This window comes from Lathyrus oleraceus, chromosome 1, assembly GCF_024323335.1.
Source record: "Lathyrus oleraceus cultivar Zhongwan6 chromosome 1, CAAS_Psat_ZW6_1.0, whole genome shotgun sequence".
In the NCBI taxonomy this organism is placed as follows: Eukaryota; Viridiplantae; Streptophyta; class Magnoliopsida; order Fabales; family Fabaceae; genus Lathyrus; species Lathyrus oleraceus.
The window spans coordinates 35,455,107-35,477,586 of NC_066579.1; the positions used below are offsets into that span (position 1 = coordinate 35,455,107).

General features: G+C 36.3%; 1 non-coding gene across 1 annotated transcript; it reads right to left on the reverse strand.

Annotated features, from left to right (window-relative positions):
• Nucleotides 1-2,788: 2,788 nt before the first annotated feature.
• Nucleotides 2,789-2,895, reverse strand: LOC127116730 (small nucleolar RNA R71). The gene has a single exon (XR_007801526.1). It is a non-coding gene; the product is annotated as a small nucleolar RNA R71 (small nucleolar RNA).
• Between the last annotated feature and the right edge of the window lie 19,585 nt (nucleotides 2,896-22,480).

Genomic DNA, 22,480 nt, shown 5'->3' on the forward strand with positions numbered 1-22,480 from the left:
TTGAATATAGGAATCACTCCTAAACCCCACCACCTTGGCCTTTACTATCATTTTAAAAAATTGTCCTAAGTAGTTTATCTTAGCAGTCAGCTCCGGCTTAAGCATGCTCTACGTAGGGGGCCGATGAACATAAGTGAATGATCCAGTGCTAAAAAAAAAAAAAAAAAAAAAAAAAAAAAAAAAAAAAAAAAAAAAAAAAAAAAAAAAAAATTTTGCAAGTCACCTATTGTTAGTTGGTTCAGAGGTATCTGGCACTGAACTTGGTAGGGCGGATTACGATCCGATCCCCCGCAGCTACATTTAGGCGAAATAAAACAGGTTTACACATGCTTATGTGCCAGAAACCTTATGTTATGGATCAGAATAACTAACCGGTCACTCTACTATGAAGCATGTACAGATAACGGGCTTAATGTGATTGCGCCTGAATGAAAAGGACACAAAAAGATGAGAAGATAGGCCTAGGTATTGTGGGATGATATGGAGTGGTTAATATAGGATTGAAGTTTGTGTTTGTGTTACTATGGTACCCTTGGTTCACTTAGTTAGTATCTGTCACTGCATCCTGACTTGAACTTAGAATCCCTTTAGCCCAAAGACAAGTGTTGACACCATATTTTCTTAAGCTTTAATGTTTGCTTGAGGACAAGCAAAGGTTTAAGTGTGGGAGAATTTGATCACACTAAAATTCACCGTATTTCTGACTCCGATTTCGCATGCATTCTTAGCTTTTATTGTTGTTTTGCTTTGTTATTTCTTTGTTTTCTTATGTTTTCAGGTTTTTATAATAATCGGAGCTTGAATCGGGAAAAGGAGCAAAAAGGAGTGAAAACGGGCGAAAACCTAGAAATTCAGCGTTTTGCACTTACGGCACCCACCGTGGCGGGCGCCATGGGGTTAGCCATGACGTGGCCACGTCTCAAGACCACTCCTCAACCGTCAAGACCCACGATCCCCACTCCATCATCCCCTGTAGGGACCATGGCGGGCGCCATAGGCCTGTGGCGGGCGCCACAAGGCCAAAATCAGTAACCTCCACTTTTTAGTGGAGGGGCGTCCCTGTCATTTCATGCTTTCAGTTTTTACTATAAATAGGACCTTAGATTTTCGTTTTTCTTCATCCAGAATTAGAATTCTCTAGGCATATATCAGTTATAAAGCAGTTGCCATTCCACATCGGGGTGCCTCTGCAATCGAGTGATCGAGTCTGTAATCTGTCTGTGGTTCGAGTTTTTGGAGCACTCTGGAGGAAGTTAATCCTGCCGCCATTTTAATTCAAGTTCGTATTTTACTTTTATTTATTTCCTGCACTCGCACATTTACGTTGTTTATTTCCTGCACTCGCACATTTACGTTGTTTATTTCCTGCACTCGCACATTTACGTTGTTTATTTCCTGCACTCGCACATTTACGTTGTTTATTTCCTGCACTCGCACTTTACTTTGTTTATTATCCGCACTCGCTTTAAATTACTTTTATGAAAAACTATAAAAAGAATATTTACTTTATCATGTCTAACTAATTCTATAAAGGTTAGAATGTAAGGATCGTAATTAAACCAGTAATCAGTATAATTGTTCGTGGAAACACCTAAGGGCTATTTTATCTTTCAATTCAAGTAATTGTTTTTAACTATTTCAAAAACAGCCAAAAGCGCTTTGTCTAGTTTATTAGGAGATTTTAGATTAAAAAGAAAAGAGATTTTAAAACGATTTTCGGACGCGTTAGGAAGTTTAAACTCTGGTTCGTAAGAACCTCTTTTTGCTAAGAAGTCCAGGTTAAAATACTTTTCAACTTAGTTAAGATACTATATTTCTTAAAAATAGGTTTACTACTCTAACGCAGTACGCACCTTTTTATCCGTGACAATAGGAGGGGTTGATTAGAGAGTACAACTCGGTTCTGAATACGCGAAAGCGACAGTTCCTGTCAAATTAGTTCTTTTCAAAGGAGAAAACATTGCCCATAAGTAGTTCCACTAACAAGTACTGGATTATCATTGATTGCGTGAATTACATTCGAGCCTGTCTTTATTTATTATTTAAAATTATAATTTTATTTACCATTGCACCCTTATTAAAACCCTTAAAAATAGTTGCCTTAGATACACACCATAACAACAGGTTTGATAGATTGACACTTGGTCTCTGTGGATTCGATAATCTTTTATATTACTTTGACGTGATTCGTACACTTGCGGAAAACACGCATCAAGTTTTTGGCGCCGTTGCCGGGGACCAATTTCGTCAAATTTCATTACCCTGTAGTTATACCGTTTAGACTAAGGTTGTTACCCACCGGTCAATGCGAAAGACTCGCAGTGCCGGAAGTTTAGTAGACCCTCTAGCTGAACCTGAACGTTACGCTCGCGCACGTTTATTTTTCCATAGGAATAGGATAGCTATGGCCGAAGAACAAAACCGAAGACCTCTTAAGGACTTCGCCCAACCATCAAACGAGGAACCTAGTTCCAGTATAGTAAACCCCGTTATCCCAGCCAATAATTTTGAACTTAAACCATCCCTGCTGCAATTAGTGCAACAGAGACAATTCTCAGGTCTCGCTACTGATAACCCAAACCAACATTTAAAAAACTTTCTTCAGTTAGCAGACACCTTTAAAACCAATGGAGCTTCTCCTGAGGCGATACGCTTAAGATTATTTCCCTTTTCCCTCAGAGATAAAGCTCTATCATGGTTAGATTCCCTTCCACCCAATTCAATAACAACTTGGGATGACCTTAGGAAAGTTTTTCTTGCTAGATATTTTCCCCCAAGTAAGACCGCTCTTCTTCGAAACCTTATAACTAGATTTACCCAACTCCAAGGAGAGTCGTTGTTCGAAGCCTGGGAGAGATATAAAGAACTATTAAGAGCATGCCCACACCATGGCTTAGAGAATTGGCTAATCATCCAAACCTTCTATAATGGACTTCATTATAACACTAAGATGACCATCGACGCTGCCGCTGGTGGCGCACTGATGAATAAACCTTACCCTGAAGCTAGTGCCCTTATCGAGGATATGGCCCAAAACCATCAATCATGGGGAGTAGAACGAGCGACAGTGGAAAAGAAGGAAGCCCAAGGAGGAATACATGAGCTAAGCTCTATAGACATGATGCAGGCTAAAATGGACGCGTTGGCCCTTAGAGTCGAACATATGTGTACAACTCCGAATACTGTAGCCGCAGTTTCGCCGAATTGTGAGATATGTGGAACGCAAGGACACCAATCCGCCGAATGCAATCTGTTAAATGAAACCAACACTGAGCAAGTGAACTATACCCAAGGGAACCCATTTTCTAACACATATAACCCTGGATGGAGGAATCACCCAAACTTCTCCTACAAAAATAATAACCCTATTCAAAATACCGCACCTCCGAGACAACAAGGTTACCAAGCCCCTAGAACAAATCAACCTATGCAACCTGTACCGCCAAACCCGAGCTTTGAAGAAATTGTAAAAGATTTCATCGTTGCTCAAAAACAGAAAAACAAAGAGTTCATGAACCAAAGCGTCCATGTTAACGAACTAATTACCCAGTTAGGAACCAAGGTTGATCAAATCATTACTCATAATAAGATGCTTGAAACCCAGATCTCTCAGGTAGCGTTAAACCAAGCCCCACAGACTACCCCTGGAGGACAGTTACTCAAGGTTGATCAAATCATTACTCAAGTAATTGTTTTTAACTATTTCAAAAACAGCCAAAAGCGCTTTGTCTAGTTTATTAGGAGATTTTAGATTAAAAAGAAAAGAGATTTTAAAACGATTTTCGGACGCGTTAGGAAGTTTAAACTCTGGTTCGTAAGAACCACTTTTTGCTAAGAAGTCCAGGTTAAAATACTTTTCAACTTAGTTAAGATACTATATTTCTTAAAAATAGGTTTACTACTCTAACGCAGTACGCACCTTTTTATCCGTGACAATAGGAGGGGTTGATTAGAGAGTACAACTCGGTTCTGAATACGCGAAAGCGACAGTTCCTGTCAAATTAGTTCTTTTCAAAGGAGAAAACATTGCCCATAAGTAGTTCCACTAACAAGTACTGGATTATCATTGATTGCGTGAATTACATTCGAGCCTGTCTTTATTTATTATTTAAAATTATAATTTTATTTACCATTGCACCCTTATTAAAACCCTTAAAAATAGTTGCCTTAGATACACACCATAACAACAGGTTTGATAGATTGACACTTGGTCTCTGTGGATTCGATAATCTTTTATATTACTTTGACGTGATTCGTACACTTGCGAAAAACACGCATCAGCGATGAAACACAGTCGTTTCATTAATCCTATGTGGATTAGTGCGCGCTTGTGACCAATGAAATAGCCACGCCAGATTCAAACCAACCAATGCATGGCGGTAAACAGAAAAATGCATGCAGAATGGCGCTCACAAGATCAAATGAAACCTGGAAAATGCAAACCCTAATCTTCATCACATGTTCATACGATTTCCAGGCTCAAGAACATTTTCCCCCAAAATCAACAAACGATATATCATCAGAATCGTCTCATCATGCACATCAATAATATCAACATGATTTCATCTAATTCTAACCATATCAAAGGGATCGATCGAAAGAAGTTTTGACATCAAACATTCAAATCAAGATAACTCATTCAATTTTCAATGAAATTCGATTCTACAAAGTGCAGCACAATCAGCATGGCAAGATCTATCCAAAGCATATCATGATTTCAAGAATCATAGAATTCGAATTCCAACCTTGTGTGAAGTGCAGATCTTGATTCGATGTTTTCAGGCTTCGAAATGTGAAAACAGATGTTCCTCAATGATGCAGAAGATGAATAAAGTGAGGATCGTGGCTCAATTGTTCTCGAAACAGCTCCAATCAACACTTGCCATGGAAGAAGCTCGATGTAACAATTCTTGAATAGGCTCTACAGTGGTGAATTTCTGCTTGCACAAGCTTCAACAATGCTTGGAGATGATGGATCCTTGAAGATCAACACAAGTTCCTTTTGAAAATTTGCAGAAAAAGTGAAATGAAAAGTTGAGAGAATTTTGGATTTTGGATTCTAGATCTGAGAGAATGAATTGCTAATGTGATTTTCTGTTAGGATTAGTTATTTATATGAGCTGTTAATCATTTTTGTTAATCCCAATTAGCTGAAATGAAAGTGAATTAGTGAAATGCATGTTTATGTACAAATTGGCCAAAACACCCTATGCACATGATAACCTTGCTACAGTACACGAATTTTAGCTCAAACAAATCCCAAATGTTGATTTAAGACCAAATGTGAAGCTTAAAAGTGTAGCAAATGCATATTTATGAAAATGACTTTTTCCCTCATCTTTTCAAATTCAAATCACTTGAAAAATGGCATTTTGATGTGATGACTTTTGATGAAATGTGATGAAGGATTATGATAGTACATGTCAAATGTGACTTGCTCAAAAAAGAATCACTCAAATTGGCCAAATGGTTCAAGAGTTATGCCTCCTTGAAGTTCAACTTTTCCTGAAAATGATTTGATCATAACTTGCCAACCATAAATGAGAAATGAGTGTTCTTGGACTTTATGAAAAGGTGAGAGCAAGATCTTCAACTTTCATGTTGGACAAAATTCCATTTGAAGCTTGTATGATGATCTAAATTTGAGGAGAAGAACTTTCCATTTTTGGCAGCTTGAAATTACAGGTCACTTACTATTTTTGGAAACTTTTTACCTGACCTCAAATTCTTCAATCTTGATCTTTGAAATGTCAAATGAGACTTGTATGGACATGAATGAAGCCTTTCAAACCAACTCCCACCTTCAAATCCTTGATTTCTGGCACAGTTGACCAGAGTTGACTTTCTAGGGTTTCAGATGAAAACCAGCTTGACTGATGACTTCTGAACATCCAATCCTTGGTCAAACCACTTCAAAACGATCCTTGAATCATGTGAACTTGTTGAATCAACCATAGGACTTTGTTTCAATAGGAATTGCACTTGCTTGCTTGCTTGACTGATTCTCCTGATCATCTTGACCTAATCTTGTCTAATGGCTTGCACTTGGGCAAAGGACAATGCAATGCTATGCAATGGACTATGTTATGTTAATGACCTAATCATGAAAATGTATGTACAAAATGGGAGGTGCAAATTTGAGGTGCTACAATGCCCATGACATATAAACCAATGATTTCTTCATGTACGAGTAGCTTTAATTTTGATTACCAAAGAAGCTTTCAGTAAATAAGATGTTGTTGGTACTATATTAGTAATTTGATAAAGAAAGTGGCTTTATTATGATAAAAAAGTTTCATGATGTAATGATTCTGTGCATACTGTTTTGATGAGGGGAAACACTTTTTCTTTTACATGAATTTGGTAAGAACACGTCTTTCCTTTTTTAAATATAAACAGTAAATGTCTTTGTGCCTACTCCATAATTTAAGGTACAAATAAATTTGTCACAACTCATACTTCAGCCATCAATTAATATTGAAATTGGAAAGATGATAGATGAATAGATAAATTTGTGACCCCTAGATTGTACTATGATTGATGATTTAGGAAAATATGGATTACAAATTGAAGATTGTTTTATTAGTAATATTTATTTTTGAAATGTAAAAAATATTCCTAACTTAAAAAAATATACAAAAAATTAAAGTTAATTAGTTAAAGTAATATAAATATTCAAATAATCTATTCAATCTCATTTATTAATTTTCTATAATTAATAAATATTTTTAATTTAATTATTAATATAATTCAAGAAAAATAATAATAATTAGATTAAATTAACTTCATTTCATTTTTATCATGAATATAGATAAATTATATTTATCCATTTTGTACAACATAAATAGGAATTTTATTTCATTGACTTATTATTGTAATTTATTAACTTGATTAAATTTTTTTTTCATTAGTTATCTTTATTAAAAAAAAAACTATCAACCTAATTCATAAAATTATTTAATCAAAATTCATTTTACACATGTAATTTTAAAATTAAAAATATCAACTCATATGTTTTCCTTTACTACTTTATTTAATTATTAGCCTATTATTATTTTTTAACTCATATACATGTAGCTAACATATTTTTTCTTGATTTCTCTTCAATGGAGAGAACAAAAGTGGACCCCACAATATTCTCCCCTATTTATACCGGTCTCCAAGGAGAAGAGAGAGCTATCTCAGAGCATATATCTCTCTTCAACTTCTCTCTGCTTAATCTCTCTTCCATAAGTGTCAAAATGCCTGCATTATCTATTTTCATCTTGATAATGTTTTGCACTGACTTGTAATATTCAATAGGTTGGTGAGCCAAATGGTCAACCAAAACACTACCTTTAATAGCTTTTTAAGATCGGTATTCAATATCATACTCGGATAACAACATCTGTCAACGAACAATCATCCCAGTTAAAGCAGGCTTCTCAAAAATGTATTTGATTGGATCCATTTTGGATAACAATCAAGTAGTATGATTCAACGTATATTGGCGTAGACGCTTAGCAGCCCAAGCCAATGTGCAACACATTTTCTCAAGCATAGAATACCGAATCTCACTGTCGGTGAATTTCTTATTGAGGTAGTAAATTGCATATTCTTTCTTCCCAGATTCGTCTTGCTGACAAAGAATACAACCCATACTCTCTTCAAGCACAACCAAATAGATGATCAAAGATCTTCCTTCAACAGGAGGAGACAGAATCAGAGGCTCAAGCAGATACTCCTTGATACTACCAAAAACTTTCATGCAATCTTCGGTCCAATCACAAGACTGATCTTTCCGAAGAAGCTTGAATATAAGTGCACATATGGTAGTCATATGCAAAATAAATATTGAGATATAATTCAAACGGCCGAGAAAATCTTTGACTTGCTTCTCAGTTTTAGGCGCAAGCATATATTGTATTACTTTGACCTTGGCAGGATCAATTTCAATACCCTTCTCGCTAACAATAAAGCCCAACAACTTACCAGAGCGAACACCAAAAGTACACTTATTGGGATTCAAGTAGAGTTTATACTTCCTCAAACGCTGGAATAATTTCAACAAATGCTCAACATGTTCTTCTTCGTCACTTGTTTTAGCAATCATATCATCAACATAAACTTCAATCTCTTTATGCATCATATCATGAATAAGAATGGTCATAGCTCTCTGGTACGTTGCATCAGCATTCTTTAAACCGAAAGACATCACTCTGTAATAGAATATTCCCTAAGGTGTAATGAATGTGGTCTTCTCCATATCTTTAGGGGCCATCTTGATTTGATTATAACCGAAAAATCCGTCCATAAACGAAAAGATTTTGATTTAGCTGTATTGTCTACCAACATATCAATGTGTGGTAGGGGAAAATCATCTTCCAGACTAGATTTATTCAAATCTCTATAATCAACACACATGTGGACTTTTCCATCTTTCTTTGGAACAAGCACAATATTGGCCACCCATTGCGGATATTCGGAGGTAATAAGAAAACTAGCATTAATCTACTTTTTCACTTCCTCTTTAATTTTCACTGCCATATCAGGATGAGTTCTTCTCAACTTCTACTTGACCGGCGGGCATTCTGGCTTCAACGACAATCTATGCTCCACAATCTCAGAATCCAAGCCAAGCGTGTCTTGATAGGACCAAGCAAATACATAAGAATAATCTCAAAGAAGATCATTCAACCCATTCTTAACTTCTGGACACAGTTGAGACCCAATCTTTACTTCCTTCACATCATCATTGGAACCCAAGTTGACTAGTTCAATTTGTTCTTCGAACGACTTTTTCCTCATGCTCAAGTAAACGAGATAACTCATCAGATACTTCTTCGTCATCATTCTCTTCATCAGCTTCAAACACAGGGAAATCAAAGTTTGGAGAGGCAATAAGATCATTATATTCAATGGGTTTGAGAACGCACCTGCATAATGATTTGATATTTTGATTTTAGAGAACTGAAGTGCAAACAAATATTATGCAGATGGAAATATTATTATTTATTTATGTTTTTTGTGATTATCATTTTCAGGAAAAGCAAAAAGTAAAAATAAAATATCATAGATGTGGATGAATAAAATTGTATTTCATTGATGATAATAAGGAAAATGCCCCAACAATGTTCACTTCTCCGTTAGGCATAGGAGAAGGATTTTTTCTAAAAATAATAAAAAAATTACTTAGAATGGTGAATGATAGTAGGAACATCAACATCAATCCAGTTTTTGTAAGACTGGCCATGCGTTACAGAGTTGGCGCAAGCTTCGTCTTCGTCATTGTCTTCTATAATGGCAGTTGAGTGTTGATCATTCCCATGCATGAACCCTCCACTATGGAAAATTGGTAGCATAACCTTGACTTTGGCGTTGAATGGCCCTGGTTGAAATCCCAGTCCTGCTTTGTTCTTGTTCTATGTGACCTCTCATCGGTCACCATTTTCACTACGTTTTCGTTGCTTATCCGACAAGAAACCAAGGATTTTAAGATACTATGTATGCATTATGGTACCTTTAAATTTAATTTTCATACTCGTAATATATTTAAGAAATTTTATAAATTGTCAATTTTATTTTGTGTTTTCGTGATTTTATGCTTTGGTTGTCGTGTTTATGCCCTCCAGGTCCACGAAGAAGATCCAACGGACTCAATGCGAGTAAGTGGAAAGTTCCGACGATCGAAAAAAGAAGATTTCAGAGTTCAGGAAACCTGACACGGGCACCAGTGTTAGGAGGAAGGCCAATAAAGAATAAGTAATGCCCAAGACAGTGGCCTGACACGGCAGCCCAAAACGCTAATTTTCCACTTTTTAGGCTTTTTCACCGGGCTTAAGTGCAGGGATGTTTTGGAGATTTCCACCTTATGCCAAGGGATATTCACTATATTAGGAGAGTTTTTACAAGAGAAAAGATCGTTTTGGAACGAGGCGAACACAACATTGTCAAACGAACAAGGATTACAGAGATCAATGAATTCGAAAAGTGGAAGGTTTTCATGAGCGGAAGCTGTTGCAGATCCAAGTCATCCAATTACTTGTAATGTGTATTTTTTATCCTGAATTTATTTTGAACAATCTGAGTAGCTAAACCCCTAAATGCTACGGGGTGTCCCTGATTTAGAGTTGTAATGACTCTGAGTTTACAATTGCATTTATAATATTGTTTTTATGGTAATCTTTTGATGTGTCTAATGCTTTCTCTTTCGGACTAATTGAGATTTTTGTATGGTTATCAATAAGTCTGGACTGCCATTGATAAGGTTTGCATAAGATTACTCTGCATTAGATATCACCCTGTATGAATAAGAGCATTCTTGATATAATAAGAGCTTAACTTCACCTAATTGCCTATGGACATAGAAATTAGGGTAGAATGATTAAAGGTTTTCTCACCAAGGACTTGTGAGAAAATACCTTTGAGAACTGATAGTAATTGATATTTGTTGATGCAATAGTGACTCATATTTGTTACAAGGATAAATCATACACCATCCATGGCATTATTCCTCTTACCTTGCAAACCCTTATTTTCATTATTATTTTCTTTTGCCTTTATTTTTAGAATTTTGAATTTAAAACCCCAATTATAATTTTTGTTTATTGAACGATGAGTTGAACTCAATTTTAACTTGCAGTCCTTGAGATCGACATTCGGGGAATTTCCCCTTTATTATTATAACAGGCAAACTAGTACACTTGCTATTTTTCCGATCATGTTTTTGGCGCCGTTGCCAGGGGCTGTCAAAATATACAGTTCGATTTTAAGTTCAATTAAAATTTTGTTTCTCTGTAATAAAATTATTTTTCTGTCATTTAGATAGTTTCATTCACTAATCCGTGTATGCGAGGAGAGCTCTTAGCAGAATTTCTTTTTGACGCAGAAATCGAGAGAATCTTTCACCGGAGACGCAGAAACGCTAGATTGTATTCCAAAGAAGAAGTTCCCTCTGATCTCTCAGATTCAGAAAAAAGAACTATGTCTGAAATTCCTCCAGTTCCATCGCCTCCATCTTCGGAAAGACTCCTAGGTGACTATGGAGGTGCAAATGCACCGGGTGGTAGATTAACCATTGTCAACCAACTGGTAAATGTGACGAATTTTCAATTGCATCTGAGAATAATCAAACAACTTGAGAGAAAACCTTTCACCAGAAAGGTTAATGAAGATGCCAACAAGCACCTGTAGAGATTCCTAACCATGAGTACTACTTTGAAAATTAATGGTCATACTGATGAAGCAAAGAAGTTAAGAATGTTCTTGTTCATTTCATCTGAAGAGGCGGAAGAGTGGTTCTACTATCTTCCAACTGGTAGTATTACATCATGGGAAGAGATGGAAACATCATTCTTAAATGAGTATTTTCCAGCATCAGTATTCCTGAGGAAAAGGTATGAAATATTGAAGTTCAAACAGAAGATGGTGAGTCTTTGGGAGATACCTACAAAAGATTCAAAAGGGTCCTGGTAGCTTGCCCAACTCATAATATGGATCAGACTAAAAAAATGTAGATGTTTGTCAACGGGCTAAAAATAAAGACAAAACAGTTGATCGATATAGCAGTCGATGGCTCAACAAGTTTCTCCACAGCCACCGATATTAAAAGAATCATTGAAGCTATAACCGCAAATGAGCATCTGGAACTATATGATAGGTGTACAAGCAAGCCTGAAGGCGTCATTGATTTGAAACTGGAAGCTAATAAAATCCATTTGGAAGATACAATCGCTTCTGAAGTAGAAAAGAAATTGAAAGCAATGAATATAGGTACTCAATGGGTAGCTCAAATTCAACCTGCTCAGACCATCACATGTGAAATCTGTAATGGATCTCACCATACTATGTATTGCTTTGCAACTCCTCAACAAATTGAAGAGATAAAATTATTAGAGAAGAATAATCCCTACTCCAACAGTTACAATCCAGGTTGGAAAAATAGAACTCTCCAAGAATCTGCTAGAGCTATGATTCATGCTAAGAAGTTGCCTTACCACTTCTGGGCCGAAGCTATGAACACGACCTGTTATGTTCACAACAGAGTAACCTTGAGAAAAGGGGCATCAACCACTTTATATGAAGTTTGGAAGGGAAGAAGACCTACTGTCAAATACTTCCATGTGTTTGGTAGTAAATATTATATCCTGGTTGAGACTGAACAAAGAAGGAAAATGGACCCCAAGAGTGATGAAGGAATATTTATGGGCTACTCAATAAATAGTAGAGCCTTTAGAATGTTTAATTTCAGAACAAAAGTCATGATGGAGTCTATCAATGTTGTTGTTGATGATCAAGAGACTGATGTCACAGACGATGTTGAAACATTTCTAAATAATGCCCCACCTGATCTCTTGGACAAAAGTAGTGAGAGTGAGTCCACTCAAGCTAAACCAGAATTCAGAAGGATCATCCTAAAGATCTCATTATAGGAGACCCAAATAAAGGGGTCACCACTAGATCAAGGGAAGTGATCTCACACGCATGTTTTTTGTCCAAGATTGAGCCTAAGAATGTTAAAGAAACCTTAACTGATGAATTCTGGATCAATGCCATGCAGGAAGAGTTAGGCCAATTCAAGAGAAATGAAGTATGGGAATTGGTTCCAAGACCTGAAGGAATAAATGTTATTGGAACAAAGTGGGTTTACAAGAATAAATCTGATGAAAAAGGTGTGGTTACTAGAAATAAAGCAAGATTGGTAGCACAAGGATACACTCAAGTTGAAGGAGTTGACTTTGATTGAACATTTGCTCCTGTAGCTCGCCTGGAGTCCATTAGATTATTGCTAGGAGTGACATGTATTTTGAAGTTTAAATTGTTCCAAATGGATGTGAAAAGTGCCTTCTTAAATGGCTACTTGAATGAGGAAGTATATGTTGAATACCAAAGGGATTCTCAGACCCAAATCTTCCAAAGCATGTGTATAAGTTGAGGAAAGCTCTCTATGGGTTGAAACAAGCTCCTAGAGCTTGGTATGAGAGACTCACAGTGTTTCTCATTGACAATGGATACAGAAAGGGAGGTATTGATAATACTTTATTTGTCAAAGATGAAGGAGGAAAGCTTATGGTTGCTCAGATTTATGTGGATGCTATTGTGTTTGGTGGGATGTCAAGTAAAATGGTTCAACATTTTGTTGAGCAAATGCAATCTGAATTTGAAATGAGCCTTGTTGGGGAACTAACCTATTTTCTTGGCCTGCAAGTCAAGCAGATGGAAGATTCTATCTTTATATTTCAAAGTAAATATGCCAAGAATATTGTTAAGAAGTTTGGAATGGAGAATTCAAGCCACAAGAGGACACCTGCTCCTACTCATCTAAAAGTGTCTAAAGATGAAAATGGTGTCAGTGTGGATCAAAGTCTCTACAAAAGCATGATAAGAAGTCTGCTATATCTTACAACAATCAGACCTGACATTGCTTTTGCTATAAGTGTCTGTGCTAGATATCAAGTTGAACCAAAGATGAGCCATATAAACCAAGTGAAAAGGATCCTGAAATATATCAATGGCACTTGTGACTATGGGATGCTATACACTCATGGATCTGAATCTGTGATGTCTGGTTATTGTGATGCTGATTGGGCTGGAAGTGCTGATGATAGGAAAAGCACATCATGAGGATGCTTTTTCTTGGGGAACAATTTAATATCATGGTTCAGTAAGACGAAAAATCGGGTCTCCCTGTCTACTGCTAAAGCTGAAGACATAGCAGCTGGAAGTAGTTGTTCTCAACTGGTATGGATGAAACAAATCTTGACTGAATACAATGTCTCACAAGATGTCATGACATTGTACTGTGACAACCTGAGTGCCATAAACATCTCAAAGAATCCTATTCAGCACAGCAGGACCAAACATATTGATATACATCACCATTTTATTAGAGAACTTGTGGAGGATAAGATTGTAGTTTTAGAGCATGTTGCTACTGAGATGCAGTTAGCTGATATTTCTACAAAGGCTTTGGATGCAAATATGTTAGAAGTACTAAGAGGAAAATTAGGGATTTGCATTTATGAAGACTTGTAGCAATTAATATGGAGTGGAAAAAGTAAGCAAATTAGTGTCTATGTGGCTAAAATAAAGCGCCCCCTTTATGGTAAATCATCACCTTATTTTGGAAATACCATCTATTCTGTCTTCACATGCTACACCCATAACCTCACTACCTACTCCAACTCTTCCATCTTCCTGCTCCTTCTTCACAAACCTCTGCTAGGGCAACTATATTTTTTCCAGAAAAACTCCAAAATGTCACAACATCAATATACTTCTGCTTCAAAAAATACTAAGTCTACTAAAAAAGTTAGCACTCCTCCCATGGACATTCCCGATGATGAGATTCAAGATGTTGTTCCTCTCTCTGTTATTCCCCGCAAGGCCATTGAATTGAACCAACCCATGGATGCCTCAGCTTCTGCATGCCCCAATCAAGGTAACATCTCTAGTATTCCTTCTGGCTTAACTCTTGCCATTAATTCTAAGGAAGATATACACCACACTGATCGTGTTATAAGAAACCTAGTCACTAGAATCCTTAATGAAGGACATTCTGTGAAGGGAGTCTCTACTCCACTGTCTAAAATGTACCCCTCTCCTGAGGTTGAACAACATAGTGAGAAGGATGACGATTCCTCCAGTTCTGAGAAGGACATGGTTGCTGAAGGGATGTGCTCTCTAGGGAAAACCGTGTCTGAAAAAGGAAAATCTATGGCATCTAAAACGGTCAATGCTTCCCACTATAAGAAGCATGATGATGCAAACGATGTGATTGACCTAGAGGATGATAGGTCTGATGATCAAGAGGATAGCTTACTTCATCACTTAAAGCCAAGTGTGGCTAAACGCATGATGACTCGAAAAGGAAGATTTATGGCTGAACTTAAGTCATCTAGAAAAGCTAAGAAGACTGATGGTATTGGTCCTATATCGGGGTATTTGTTACCTTTAGATTTATTAGCTAAATCAAAAGTAAATCATACAATTCGAGTCACCACCGCTTCTATTTATCCAAAGGAAAAGTTAGAAAGCGAACAAAAACCGAGAAGTTTTATCAAATCAAAAACTAATAAAAATGTCAGAGATCTGTGTAAGGGGGTTGGTTATGCAATGGGAAGGTTTTAAGCACCCAAAACATCCTAGGTACTCCTAGGTAGCTGTAATACCCCAAAATTTACCCTACAATTTTTCCTGGAAGCATGGGATTATGTTTCACACTTCATTGGCATCATACTAGGTCATACTCATTACATACTGCATTAGTGACTTGGTAATCAGGTTTTGATTGATCACTCCTTAACAGAAGGCGTCCACACAAAGCAAGATTGAGAATTGGACTTCATTCTCTAAGTACACAAGTCCCAAGGGTCTCAGGGGCTCCAGGTATCTTATTATGGTTCTCAGTTCATCAGTGAAGGATTCAGAGCTATCAGAGTGTTCATCTTGATTTAATCAGGAAATTAGGGTTTCATGGCTACCTGCAACAGGAAATGTTTGGTTGGAAGTAGAGTAGCTCATCAATGTCATGATTGGAGAGGCATCCTGGCCTAGGAAGACTCACAATTATCTCAGAAAGATCCATTGGCAAGCAGTGCAATCCGTTCCCGATCAATTTTGCCCTAAAATTAGGGTTTGGTATAAAATCAGATTATTTCTAATTCTTTGGGTGAAACTCTTTTCCATGGCCCTCCATATGTCCACAAGGGTCTACATACAAAAAATCAATTTTTAATTTGAGCCAGAAGTGCTTCAATTGATCACTGGAATCGGGAATCAAACAGTTTGGGAAAAGTCAACTGTGGGGCAAGAAAAGTCAACTTCTGACTTTTTGAGAGTGGAATCTCAAAATTCATGCCTAGGGGAGACTACATGTGAAATTTGATCAAGGTTGGATCATGGATTCGTCATTTAATCAGGAATTGGAAAAGTTACTTAATTTGGAAATGGTTGACTTTCCATTTTGGGCAAGTTTTTATGATTTTGCACTCACTTTAAGCCCATTTTCCATCAAGATAAAAGCTCCATTTGAAAATTTCTCCAACGTGAAAGTTGTTCCTCTTGTTCCAAGCTTTCTATAAATATAAAGTTTTCTCCATTTGGATCAAAATTGAGAAAGTTATGCTTGGTCAAAGTAGGGCATATTTTTAGGACACTTAGAAAAATTTCTAAGTCTAAAAATCTTTAAATTTTGTCAAACGTTTTGGCCAGTTTTCTTGCACTTCAAGGCACCAATTGAAAATATTTTCTTCACAACAATTATACTTTGTCATGTCCTCTTTCACCTCCTTTTGGATTCATCTCATTTGGATCCATGGTTTGAGAGATACACTCACTTAAAGTCGGCACCATGACTTGAAATTTCTAGGCAGATTTCAAGTTACCTTGGCCAACCTTGCATTTTTTCAGTTTTGCTCAACTTTAGGCCTCTTTTTAGGTTACTTCTACTCACCATTTATTTTAACTTTGAACATCAAAGATACTCTCCAATATGCCATCTTTCATATGCCTTTTGAATGAGATTCATAGGATGTTTCATTTTCATGATATTAACCTTTAAAGTCATCACTTAGACCTGATTTTTATGCCCAACATTTATGCCTAACTTGCCCAACCAATCTTGCAATGGTGTGACATGAGCTTGAGGTCCCTTTTTCATCTTCTTCCACTCATTATTTCCACTCATTCTCAACATGAAACATGCCATACTCCATATTATCTCTCTACTGTTTGCATTATCTCCTAAATTTGTGATTTGCTCATCAAGTTATGTTGCCACAAAGTCCCCACCTTGAATTGATTTCTTGCTTGCTGCCAAACCAAGCCATGTATGCTGCACAAATGCAAGACTACACGGCCAATGTTTTGTTTTTCTTATTTGGCCATACATCATATTTCCATTCACCTAGAAGTCTTGCCAAAATAAGAAACATTGGTCTTGTCATACAAAACCCTGGCCTCAGCACCTCACGTGCCCTCTTTCCCATTTCTAATACACCTCACCAAATGCAACTAACTTGCATCACTTGCTCACCCCATGGATAAACAAATTATTTTAGAGCCCATTAAGGAATATTTGACCCACAGTACTTAAAGCAAGAAACCCTAAGCGTGAAAGGAGGGCAGTGGATTTCCGAGCAAGAAAGGGAAAGATTCATTAGAGGTCAGCTTTTATTTCTCAGCAAGTTCTCGAGGTGAAACTCTTGAAGCACAAAGGAAGCATCATTTTCTTCTAGTCTCTCCATAGTCAAGAATCAGTGGACTAGACTTCCACTAGGTAATTCTCTTGCTCCATTTCCATAGCCATTTTATTGATACATCTATGCTCATTATCATGCTTGCTTCATTACCGTTTACAATGCTAATCATGTACTTATGCTTACTTCTGAAGCCCTCAGTACGAGGCATTGTTCATGGTGTTGAGTTGTGTTGTTGATCTTTTGCTCATGTTTGTGTTCATATTGACACCTTGCTGTTAACTTTTCTCCATGAATAAGCTACCATTTCACCTAAAAAAGGTTACCACGTTAATCATCGCATTTTGTACTTGAGATCTAGGCTTTGCTTCATGTTTTTTGATGCACTATAGTGTTCGTATTTTTGTGTTGAAGTTGAGAGAAACATGTTGTATTTCCTGCGTTTTTTGCATGATTATGGTTAGGGTTTGGCTCAAGGAAGAAGACGACTGCGTGTCGTCTTGAGAGCCCTTGGATCCATCGCTTCTGTTTTAATCTTGTCCGTCCGTTTTGGTTTTTGTCTCTTAGTGACTTAAATGAAAGTGACCGATTGATTTAAGATGTCACGCCCTGATTTAATTGTGGTTTGGATCATGGGATTTCACTGGTTGCTTTTAACACCCCTCGTTTATGGCCCATTAGTGCATATCACTTATTTCCAATTCAGTCATAAAATGCTAATACATCTCCCTTTTCATGTTCTTTTTTAATTCCCAATTTATTTCTGTTTTGATTTTAATTAATTTAAAATGTTTTCTTTGTTCATAAAAATATTCAAAAATATTTCCCATATTGCTTGATGCCTTATTTAATTTTATTTAATTTTTATTTTCGCATCTATTTAGTATTAATATTTTATTTTAATTATTCATTCTAAGTGGTCCATTTTAGCATACATTTTATTCTTGATTTTATTTTTATAACTTAAAATTATTTTCAGCTTCTGATTTTTGGGATGAAGGTTGACCACTGCCCCATTGTCAACCTGACTTTTTCTTAGATTTTTATTTCACATTTTCAATTTATTCTTGATTTAATTTTAACCTAGTTTTGTTGATTGACTTTTGGTTTGACTTCTATTTTATTTCAATTAATTCATGTACTAATTTTCATTATTTTTAAAATCTTTTTGGGGGATGATGATGTCCTGACCCCACCTTACTTAGTTTAATTTTTCATAGTTTTCCTGATTAATTTGCTATTTATTTGATACTTATTAAGTTGGCTCGAATTTTCAGTTGACTTCTTTATGATCAATGTTTGATTTAGGGACTGCTTATGGCAATTGAAGAGATCTTTTGTTCCTCCCTTGTTCATCTCATAGGCCATGTATTGGAGGCCTCTTATCTTGATTTTATCTGATCCTTACCTCATTTCTTGATTTAATTATTTCAGTGGACCCTTTTTGTGCATCTTTTCATCTGTCTGATTCATCTGTTATCTGTTATACTTGTTTCTTTCATCCATGCTTACTATTTATTGATTGTTTAACCTGTTCATACTTCCCATGCCTTGTTTAATGCTCTGTTATTTCATTCTTTGATTCTTTGATTTGATTATATACATGTTTACTTATCTGATTTGATTGATAACTGTTGCCTACTAGTATGATGATTGAGGCATATATTCTTATTGTTTGATTGCCATGAACCATCCCCATTCGTAACAAATGTACCCCTATCCCATAAAGTGTATAATATTTATTCTTTCATTCTTTATTCATCTGTTAATACAAGAATTAAAATGAACATCCGATAATCATTTCAAAACAAGATCAAAAGCTCGATCCAACGTCGAGTAATCATTTTCAAAACTTAACAGAACCAGCACGCATTCATCCGTCCTCTTGTAAGCCGATCGCCTCAGGCATCGCTATCTACCCTTATCCGTGGCTCCTCTCCTTGCTCCGACCGTCAATTCTTGTTCCGTTTAGGTAGCACCCATTAGGTAGAACCCTTTGTATGATAACATAGGTAGAATTCCCTTATTCTTTGCATGCTAACATTAGGTAGATGTTCCCCTCTGTAAATCCTAACACATAGGTCCATATTGCATGACAACTATAGGGGAGAGCTTCCCCACTTTTAGACCTTCCGTGCATCTCTGGTCTTGTGGCATGTCAGTCCGTTCTATTGCAAAGAGGTAACTGCCTAAGACTCGATTCAGCGAGCTGCGACACCTACTGCTAGGACGTTGAACACATTGCCCACTTTCCTTTGACACAACTGGTGTCCTCTTTTGTAAGTCCATGTTCAGATGGCAATCCTTAACCCCTAGTTAGCCGAACTACGACAACTCTGATTCTCATGTTCATATGAGATACGTAGGCACGAGATGCGATGTCTTGTCGAGTTTGACTGACGACTAACAACTAATCCTTTCTTGCTTTAGCCCTTGCTGCGATTCTTTTCTCTCGCCCTCATTGCGATCGAGACCTTCCCTTTCCCTTGCCCTAGTTGTAATTGAGACCCTTGTTCCCGTAGTTAGCTGAACTACGTTTTGCTCTAATTCTCATTCCAGATGAGATACGTAGGCATAAGACGCGATGTCTTATCGAGCACACTTCTCTTTCGCCCATAGGTAGCCGAGCTACGAAGACTCTGATTCTCATACTCAGGTGAGATATGTAGGCAGTGGATGCGATATCCCTGCGAGTCATTTTCTTTTGACCTTCTTTTAGCAGATAGTACCTTAGATATACCTACACCCTTTAGACTAGAACAACAAAAGTGGATACCGTAGAGTACTACGGATGCGTAGGGGTGCTAATACCTTCCCTTCTCATAATCGACTCCCGAACCCTAGATTTGGTTGTGAGACCTTGTCTTTTCCTCTCTTCAGGTTTTCTTCGATCGTTTCCTTTCCCTCCTTTGGGATAAATAACGAACGGTGGCGGCTCTTCTGTTTTTTTTTCCGCCGGTTGTTTTTCGCGTTGCGACAGGAGCCCTTTTCACAATTGTTGTAAGGTAGGTTGGTATTTGTGAAAAATTATTTGTGCAAACATGATTGGGGAGATGAGAGAAGAATGTACAAATTATTTACAATTTTGTGTTTGAATGGATAAACCCATTGCCTACGTACCATCTTAAAAAAGATTAGGATCAAAACCTCGTAGTTCGGGGTAAAAATCTCAAAAAACGTTGGTGAATTGATTGGTCCAAAAGCCTTAAGGTCTTTTGTTATCAAAGGGAGAATACTCAACCTAAAACCACAAATCCACCATGTGAGGAAAGCTTCAACATGCTAGTGAGGGGTTAACCCTATAATAAGCATGGAAGTCTTATAGTCACTCACTAAGGATATAGGTGAGTATTATATCAACCTCTAGGATAACTCAAACCTAATAGCTAATGTTTATGAAAAGCTTTGGCAAAAGTGGCCATTGAAACCACAAAAAAACAATTGAGTGAGTTGTATTTACCAATGAAAAGTATTTACAAAGTATGGTCAAACTTGACTTAAGGATTCAATTCAAAATAAGTGTTATGAAAAGAAGTTTGGAAAATCAAAAGCATAATGTTTAGGTTTCTAATTTTGAAAAACAAATGTCAATGTTTGCACAAAAGTTTGGCTTGGGTTAGAGTGGAGGGAAGAAGAAGAATGGCTAAGTCCTAAACATACAAAGATGAAGGAAGAGAAATAAAACCACAAATGGAGTTCCCTTCTTGAGATCATAGTGATGATCCAAGTAGCTCCCATCCTTTAGAATAGCAAGTAATAATCAAATAACTCAAGCAATCAAACACACAAATCAAGCTCCTAGGAATCTTCCAATGACTTTTGTATCTCTCACTTTGGATGCTCATGACAATGGTTCTTTTACTTGGCAAGTTTTGGAATCCCTAGCACAAGAACACACAAATCAAAAAGTTCCACAAAACAAATAAAGAATGGACAAGAGGGAGTTTAGAATTTGGTCCTTTCAATGTTCATCTTCAAGTTTTAAGCATTCTAAGGGCATGAGGCCTAGTTGCTATTTGACATTTTAAGCACTCTAAAGGCATGAGGCCTAGTTTCTCTTCAAACTCCATTACCTTAGGTAAGGTCCTAAAATCTAAGTCCTTTTGTCCATTTGCATTTGGATCACAACAATCAAAACAAAACACAAGCACAATAGTATATACACAATTATGCTCAAGTGAGCAAAAGGCAAATTGCATTAACATAAACATGAGCTCTAGTGAGCAAAAGGGAAAAAGCAAATGAATTATATGTACAAGAATGTTAAATTGCATAAAGTAAATTGCAAGAATTAAATGACTTGAATTAAAAGTTAATGGTCAATAGTTAGTGTTAGTGTGTCATAAGGCAATTTAGCGCTATGTTAAACAATCGTAAGTGGACTAATGTAGTAGTCACACCTATCTGAGGCCTGTCAATAAAAATATAGGCAACAAACACAAGTTAGAGACCTTGATTAGTAAGCCAAGCTCCTACAACTTGCCATGCCAAAAGAAAATGAGAATGATCTTGTATTGATTTAGGTTTCTTACTTGATCAAGAAGCAACATATCCTTAATGCAAAGCCATTCATTTGATCTTTGATCAAGATGAATTAGATTTGAATCAAGAAAGGTTAAACCTCCTTTACATCAAGGTTAAACCCCAATCTTTAACTCATTGATCAAAAAGAAAAAGATGAAGAAGAAGATGAATAAGAATGTACATTAATGGAATTCAAATGAAATAAGCAAAGTGCATTGACCAAAGACAAATGGAATCAAGGTTAAACAATAGTAAACAGAAGCAAAATGAAACTTAGAAGTCAAGAAACAAATAAAATATTTTTGGTATTTTTCAAAATTAAAATAATACTTGAATTAAAGTAAACAATTAAAGGTCAAACTTCAAATCCATTTCAAATCAACTTTGAAAAGTCCAAACGGATCATCCTAAGTTCAACAAGGTCAAACAAAGTTTGACAAAAAAATTCGTCATATTTAGAAACCAGAAACTATTTTTAAACAATTAAAAATGAATAAAAAATAACCTAATTGAACTAAAATACCAAACAAATCTCAAATCAATTAATAAATTGATGAGAATATTTTTCATAGATCCATCATCATTCAAAGAGGTTAAGAAAGTACTTTTGCATTTTTTGCATATTGGAAACTATTTAAAATGAATTAAAAATTACCAAAAAAGAGAAAATTCACAAAAAAATATCAAATGAAAAAATAAAAAATATTAAAAATCATTTTTAGAAACTAGAATTAAAAAGGGAAATTATGCAATTGGTCCCATATTTTTTGGAATTAAAA